The sequence below is a fragment of the Salmo salar genome, chromosome 16 (assembly GCF_965601325.2).
Source record: "Salmo salar chromosome 16, fSalSal1, whole genome shotgun sequence".
Lineage (NCBI taxonomy): Eukaryota > Metazoa > Chordata > Actinopteri > Salmoniformes > Salmonidae > Salmo > Salmo salar.
In genome coordinates, this window is record NC_138306.1 from 35482219 (window position 1) to 35491377 (window position 9159).

Here is a 9159-nt window from a genome sequence, read left to right on the forward strand (position 1 = left end):
GCCATTTATTTATATTAGATATGTTCTAATTAAATCCAAGGCAATAACAAACATATTGTTAAATTATACACCTATTTCTATTGAGTTGTGGCTGTCCCAAACCCTAACTCATAAACTTCATGTTTGAATATAAAGCAATTAATGATTTTGTGATTGTTTTAACAATATTCTTCAGTTTTTATCTTCAGTTGTTATTATTAGGCTGAAACATAGTTATCTAACTAGTCATGTTGTTTATTTTTAAACATCTATCTCCAAAAAATGCTGTCCCACTTTTTGATGTCACTACCGAAAGACACACATTAAAAGAATGAATGTGTCTTAAGCCACACCCCTACAAATATCACCAGGTCATGGGATTGTACCCCTCTACAACATGTTTGCAAACATTTTGGAGAAAATTATTGATCAAGTTGGTAAATCTTCATGTATTTTTAAGAAGTGTCACTACCAAGGTTATTGTAGTTGTGTTTTTATATTTTATATTTTATTTCTATTCGTTTTAAGATTTTTATTTGAAAAATAAAGATTTTTATTTGAAATTCAGTTTGGTAATTCATTTTCAGATCGGATTCACTCATTTTTATTTTGTTTGTTTTATAAAAACATTTCTATTTAATTTTTATATTATTTAGTTTAAGTTTTAGTGTATGTGTGGGAGGCTAGAAGGCATATGTGTTGATGTCACTTTTTGCCACTGTGGGGCAGTAATGCTTAATGTGATGGGTCAGGTTATAGGTTACGTTATGTTTAAATGTAGACTCATTGAGATGACGTAGACGCACCAAGTAAACAGTAGTAGTGGGTCAATTTCCTCAACAACCAGGAGCGTTGAAGCGCAAGGCTAAACCTCTCCGCTGTTTTGGTCCCGTAGCTACCACATTGTAGCAGCGTGAAGCGCCCCCCTGCACATCCGCAGATACTCTGTGTGAGAGCAAAGTCTTACATCACGCTCATCTCAATGGGCGTGTTCCTCTGCTCAGACGTTGCTGACACCTGCCAGTTCTTACAACACCTGAATAGGTATTTTACGTAACAGCTAACCCCATCATGGTCGCGTTCCCCTGCTCAGACGTTATATGCATCAACCAATGGTTGCATGCCACATCATTGACTGTGCAGTCGGGCACCAGACTGCTATGCCATATGATGTGGCTAGCTAATACAAATAATCATTTTCTAGGTGTTGTAAGATCTGTCATGCATCAGCAACGTCTGAGCAGAGTAACACAACCAACATGTTAGCAGTCTGGTACCCGACAGCACAGTTGATGACGTGGTATACAACCATTTGTTAAAGCATGCAGCGTCTGAGCAGGGGAACGTGGGCGCGTTCCACTGCTTAGAAGTTGCATGCATCAACCAATGGTTGTGTGCCATGTCATTGATTGTGTCATCGACTGACAGATTGCTACAACATATGATGTGGTTAGCTGATAGGTAAAATACCTATCCAGGCGTTGTAAGATCTGTCAACGTCTAAGAAGTGGAACACGACCAATATCTGTTGTGCTTCTCATGGCAACATCATCTCTCTGAGTCTACCTTTAAATTAAAGTGTATCTCAATGTGACCTGCCAGATTCAGAAGCTTGAAAACCCTCTAATATTGCTTTGAATTTGCTTTATGATCCAATCCTCTCCAATCACACGAGACTCTTGTAATCTTATAATTAATTGAATATGGCCAGCCTATTATTTACAATGATGTAAGACATTATAGAATGTAACATACTTGCATAGTTGGCATATTACCCTTACACTGTAAATCTATCTGTATAGCAGGGCATTGATATAGTAATTTGGGTAGTGAATCATTGTAATCATAATGGTTCATTTGGACTTATTAGCTGTGTAAAAAATGTTTTACCCCCTTTTTCTCACCAATTTCTTGATTACAATCTTGTCTCATCGTTGCAACTCCTCAACGGGCTCGGGAGAGGCGAAGGTCGAGTCATGCGTCCTCCGAAACATGACCCGCCATGCCGCGCTTCTTATCACCCACCCGCTTAACCCGGAAGCCAGCTGAACCAATGTGTCAGAGGAAACACCGTTCAACTGACGAGCGAGGTCAGCCTGCAGGCGCCCGGCCCGCCACAAGGAGTCACTAGAGTGCAATGAGCCAAGTAAAGCCCCCCCGGCCAAACCCTCCCCCAACCCGGACGACGCTGGGCCAATTGCATCCTATGGGACTCCCGGTCACGGCCGGTTGTGACACAGCATGGGTTCAATCCCAGGCTGTAGTGACACCGCAACACTGCAATGCAGTGCCTTAGAACGCTGCACCACTCAGAAGGCACTAGCTGTGTCTTTTAACTGCACTGGACGGATGGATGCCTCTTCGCATGCACTAAACCTAGCTATAAAGATGCTTTTAGCAATACAGCTCATTAAGTATTGCTCTATAAGGCTATTGACATATCACTTCTTCAGATGAATTGGTCTATCAAAAGTCATCATTCATGCCTAAAGCCCCAGTCATTGATACTATTGTTCCACTCTCTCTGGACTCTTGGAACAATTTTGGTATGTCAACAGCCACTCAACCAGATCTCTTGGAAGGTTATTTTAATTTATCACTTCTAACCATTTTATTTTTATTTATTTCATTCATGCTCGCAGTCGACGAAACTGAATTATGCAGAATGCAGTTACATTTAGATAAATGCTTAAAAAACACAGGATACTACATTCAATTAAAAAGGTCCTAACCAATTACAGTTTAAAAGTCTATTTGGTTATTAAAAAATCTGATGGCAGTGGCTATGGTCAAATTATTCAGTCTATTAAGTTCTTGCATTGATGCTGGACAGTTGACTCTGGTTGCGGAGGACTCTGCCAGTACTGTATCCCCTTCTCTGTGGTAGGATCATGTAGAGGGTAGTCAGGTTAGTGCATGTCAGTGAACAATCTTTAATTGGACTCGATGTATAAAGACCGATTGAAAAGTTGGAAAATACTTCTATAGCAACTTAAAGTTTTGCTGGCTGTCATTGCTAGACAGCCATTTTCAAGTCCTGCCATAGCTTTTCAAGCCGATTTAAGTCAAAACTGTAACTAGGCCACTCGGAAACATTTAATGTTGTCTTGGTAAGCAACTCCAGCATATATTTGGCATTGTGTTACAGGTTATTGTAATGCTGAAGGGTGAATTGGGAAGAAGATTGACCCAGGATTTCCTCTAGGATTTTGCCTGTGTTTAGCTGTATTCCATTTATTTTTATCCCAAAAAACTCCCTAGTCCTCCTTGAAAAGCATACCCATGACATGATGCAGCCACCACCATGCTGCAAAATATGGAGAGTGGTACTCAGTGATGTGTTGTGCTGGATTTGACGAAAACATAAGGCTTTGTATTCAGGACATAAAATAAATGTATTTGCCACATTATTTTGCTGTTTTACTTTAGTGCCTTTTCGAAAACAGGATGCATGTCTTGGAATATTTGTATTATGTACAGGTGTCCTTCTTTCCACTCTGTCATTTAGGTTAGTATTGTGAAATAACTACAATATTGTTGATCCATCTTCAGTTTTCTCTAATCACAGTGTCACGAGAATTTTCAATCCCAATGATGATAACTAACAATTATTTAAGCTTTGACCAATCCCCGAGGTTTGTAAGACCCTGGGTTTAAAAAAAATTAGGCAAAGACACATTTTATAACTCCCATTTCCCCCACCTCCTTACACGCACATACAGACACACAAACAGTAGGTGGGATGTATCTTTCCCCACAGTCCGCATTCCTCGTCTATTACTACCAAGCTGGCAGTTCTATCCTCCCGAGATTAGCGGGACCTTGACAGGACTCCGTTGCCTGTCGTAAGTTTCTTAGAGTTCTAACCAGGTTAGGTCATGAATAGTTTAATTGTCCTCTGTATTTTCTTAGTCACACACACACATTTCTCTCCCTTACTAGTCTAGGCCAAACCTTATTGGACTTAAGCCATTAAACTCTAATTGTTTTAAAGTCACCATTGGCCACATGGTGAAATCCCTGAATGGTTTCCTTCCTCTCCGGCAAATGAGTTAGGAAGGACACCTGAATCTTTGCAGTGCCTGGGTGTTTTGATTAACCATCCAAAGTGTAATTAATAACTTCACCATGCTCAAAGGAAAATTCAATGTCTGCTTTTTTTTACCCATCTACAAATAGGTACCCTTCGTTGCGAGACATTGGTTAAATCTGTCTTTGAAATTCACTGCTCGACTGAGGGATCTTACAGACATTTGTATGTGTGGGGCACAGAGATGAGGTAGTCATTCAAAAACCATGATAAAGACTATTATTGCACACAAATTGAGTCCACGCAACTTATTTTGTGACTTGTTAAGCACATTTTTCTTCCTGAACTTATTTAGGCTTGCCTTGACTCAAGGCATTTCAGCTTTTCATTTTTTATTAATTTGTAAAAAAATAATTAAAACATAATTCCACTTTGACATAATGGGGTAATGTATGTAAGCCAGTGAGACAAAATCAAAATTTAACCAATTTTAAATTCAGGCTGTAACACTACAAAATGTGGAAAAGGTCAAGGAGTGTGAATACTTTCTGAAGGCACTCTACAGTCTGACGACGCAATAGGATCAAATCAAATCAAACTTTGTTGCCACATAAGCTGAATGCAACAGGTGTAGACCTTACCGTGAAATGCTTACTTACGAGCCCTTAACCAACCATGTAGTTCAAGAAAGAGTTAATGAAATATTTACCAAATAAACTGAAGTAAAAAATAAAAAGTAACACAATAAAATAAGAATAACGAGGCTATATACAAGGGGTACCGGTACCAGGTCAATGTGCAGGGGGTACAGGTTATTCAAGGTAATTTGTACATGAAGGTAGGGGTAAAGTGACTATGAATAGATAATAAACAGTGAGTAGCAGCAGTGTAAATGTAAATAGACCTGGTGGCCATTTGATTAATTGTTCAGCAGTCGTATGGCTTGGGGTAGAATCTGTTAAGGAGCCTTTTGATTCTAGACTTGGTCCTCCGGTACCGCTTGCCGTGCAGTAGCAGAGAGAACAGTCTATGATTTGGGTGACTAGAGTCTTCGAGGTTTTTTTGGGCTTTCCTCTGACACCACCTAGTATATAGGTCCTGGATGGCAGGAAGCTTGGCCCCAGTGATGTACTGGGCCATACACAATACCCTCCATAGTGCCGAGCAGTTGCCATACCAGGCGGTGATGCAACCGGTCAGGATGCTCTCGATGGTGCAGCTGTAGAATTCTTTGAGGATCTAGGGACCCATGCCAAGTCTCCTGAGGGGGAAAAGGTGTTGTTAAGCCCTCTCCACGACTGTCTTGGTATGTTTGGACCATGATAGTTCGTTGGTGATGTGGACACCAAGGAACTTGAAACTCTCAACCCGCTCCACTACAGCCCCGTCAATGTTAATGGGGGCTTGTTTGGCCCTCCTTTTCCTGTAGTCTACGATCAGCTCCTTTGTCTTGCTCACGTTGAGGGAGAGGTTATTGTCCTGGCACCACACTGCCAAGTCTCTGACCTATTCCTTATACTGTACGCTGTTCCATAAATGTTGGTGATCAGGCCTACCACTGTTGTGTCATCAGCAAACTTAATGATGGTGTTGGAGTCGTGTTTGGCCATGGAGTTGTGGGTAAACAGAGAGAAAAGGAGAGGACTAAGCATGCACCCCTGAGAGGCCCCAGTGTTGAGGATCAGCGTGGCAGACGTGTTGTTGCCTACCCTTACCACCTGGGGGCGGCCTGTCAGGAAGTCAGGATCCAGGTGCAGAGGGAGGTGTTTAGTCCCAGGGTCCTTTGCTTGGTGATGAGCTTTGTGGGCACTATGGTGTTGAACACTGAGCTGTAGTCAATGAACAGCATTCTCACATAGGTGTTCCTTTTGTCCAGGTGGGAAAGGGCAGTGTGGAGTGCGATTGAGATTGCGTCATCTGTGGATCTGTTTGGGCGGAATGTGAATTGGAGTGGGTCTAGGGTATCTGGGATGATGCTGTTGATGTGAGCCATTATCAGGCTTTCAAAGCACTTCATGGCTACTAATGTGAGTGTATGAGGTGGTAATAATTTAGGCAGGTTACCTTCTTTTCCTTGGGCACAGGGACTATGGTGCTCTAATTGAAACATGTTGGTATTACAGACTCGGTCAAGGAGAGGTTGAAAAGGCCAATGAGGACACTTGCCAGTTGGAAAGCGCATACTTTGAGTACACGTCCTGGTAATCCGTCTGGCCCAGTGGCTTTGTGAATGTTGACCTGTTTAAAGGTCTTGCTCACATCGATTACCGAGAGCGTTAACACACAGTCATCTGGAACAGCTGGTGCTCTCATGCATGCTTCAGTGTTGCTTGCCTCATTAGCAAGCATAAAAAGCATTTAGCTCGTCTGGTAGGCTCGCGTCACTCGGCAGCTTGCGGCTGGGTTTCCCTTTGTAATCCGTAATAGTTTTGAAGCCCTGCCACATCCGAAGAGCGTCAGAGCCGGTGTAGTAGGATTCGATCTAAATCCTGTATTGTCTGTTTGATGGTTAATCTGAGGGCGTAGCAGGATATCTTAAAAGCATCCTGATTAGTGTCCCGCTCATTGAAAGCGGCAGCTCTAGCCTTTAGCTTGATGCGGATGTTCCCTGTAATCCATGGCTTCTGGTTCGGATGTGTACGTACGGTCACTGAGGGGATGACGTTGTCGATACACTTATTGATGAAGCCAATGACTGAGGTGGTATACTCCTCAATGACATTGGATGAATCCCGGGAAAATATTCCAGTCTGTGCTAGTAAAACAGTCCTGTAGCGTAGCATCTGCGTCATCTGACCAAAAAGCCTTGTGTGCATGGTTAAGTGACAGATCAATGTGTATGTTTTACACCGAACAGAAATAATGTTACTGTAGAGAAGGCTAGACTGAGTGCTATATAAAAGCCAAGTGACTTGTCCACATGCCATATCACGTTTAGACCAGCTTGGGTTGTTATTATGAGGAGAAGTTGGCAATAGACTGCTGATATCTGACAAGGTAAGTAAGTTAAAAGGTTTGTCTGATCTTCTTGGGTAAATGCATCATATGCATCAAAATCAACCATTAAAAAGCTATTTGAGATTTTATTGGCTCATGCAATTAAAAAGAACGGTCATAACCATGTCCTAATATGTCATAACAGCCGACACAACTTGTCATAATATTGTCATAACACTGTCATGACCCATATATTTACACCTGTTGTGACATACAATATTGAGTTGTTTTATGGCTGGTTATGACACCTACATAACAGTGTCAAAACCCACATTTATTTACATTTGTTTTTTCCCTGCCAAGAAGTTTCCTTTTCGTTTGAAAGTTTGTCTCTTAAATCCTTAGTTTTTTTTGTAATTAATTCTTTACAGTCATGTTTTTTTCATCATATTTTAAATAACTTTTAGAAAATACACTTTATGGCACTGTCATGATGCTTCATGACCATCCTGTATCACTTTACTTGGACTAAGAAAATACACTTTATGACTGCCAAGAAGAATTATGACCATCATAATCATATTTGCCAGATATGCCTATCACGTACATGCACATACAGTGGAAGTCGGATGTTTACATACACTTAGGTTGGAGTAATTAAAACTTGTTTTTCAACCACTCCACAAATATCTTGTTAACAAACTATAGTTTTGGCAAGTCGGTTAGGACATCTACTTTGTGCATGACACAAGTCATTTTTCTAACAATTGTTTACAGACAGATTATTTCACTTATAATTCACTGTATCACAATTCCAGTGGGTCAGAAGTTTACATACACTAAGGTGACTGTGCTTTAAACAGCTAGGAAAATTCCAGAAAATTATGTCATGGCTTTAGAAGCTTCTGATAGGCTAATTGACATCATTTGAGTCAATTGGAGGTGTACCTGTGGATGTATTTCAAGGCCGACCTTCAAACTCAGTGCCTCTTTGCTTGACATCATGGGAAAATCAAATGAAATCAGCCAAGAACTCAGAAATAAATTGTAGACCTCCACAAGTCTGGTTCATCCTTGGGAGCAATTTCCAAATGCCTGAAGGTACCAAGTTCATCTGTACAACCAATAGTACACAAGTATAAACACCACGGGACCACGCATCCGTCATACCGCTCATGAAGGAGACGAGTTCTGTCTCCTAGAGATGAACGTACTTTGGTGCGAAAAGTGCAAATCAATCCCAGAGCAACAGCAAAGGACCTTGTGAAGATGCTGGAGGAAGCAGGTACAATATTATCCATATCCACAGTAAAACGAGTCCTATATCGACATAACCTGAAAGGCCGCTCAGCAAGGAAGAAGCCACTGCTCCAAAACCACCATAAAAAAGCCAGACTATGGTTTGCAACTGCACATGGGGACAAAGACCATACTTTTTGGAGAAATGTCCTCTGGTCTGATGAACCAAAAATAGAACTGTTTGGCCATAATCACCATCGTTATGTTCGGAGGAAAAAGAGGGAGGCTTGCAAGCCAAAGAACACCATCCTAACCGTGACGCATGGGCGGGCAGCATCATGTTGTGGGGGTGCTTTGCTGCAGGAGGGACTGGTGCACTTCACAAAATAGATGGCATCATGAGGGGGGAAAATTATGGGGATATATTGAAGCAACATCTCAAGACATCAGTCAGGAAGTTAAAGCTTGGTCACAAATTGGTCTTCCAAATGGACAATGACCCCAAGCATATTTCCAAAGTTGTGGAAAAATGGCTTAAGGACAACAAAGTCAAGGTATTGGAGTGGCCATCACAAACCCCTGACCTCAATCTTATAGAACATTTGTGAGCAGAACTGAAAAGGTGTGTGCAAGCAAGGAGGCCTACAAACCTGACTCTGTTACACCAGCTCTGTCAGGAGGAATGGGCCAAAATTCACCCAACTTATTGTGGGAAGCTTGTGGAAGGCTACCTGAAATGTTTGACCCAAGTTAAACAATTTAAAGGCAATGCTACCAAATACTAATTGAGTGTATTTTAACTTCTGACCCACTGGGAATGTGATGAAAGAAATAAAAGCTGAAATAAATAATTCTCTCTGCTATTATTCTGACATTTCACATTCTTAAAATACAGTGGTGATCCTAACTGACCTAAGACAGGGAATTTGTACTAGGATTAAATGTCAGGAATTGTGAAAAACTGAGTTTAAATG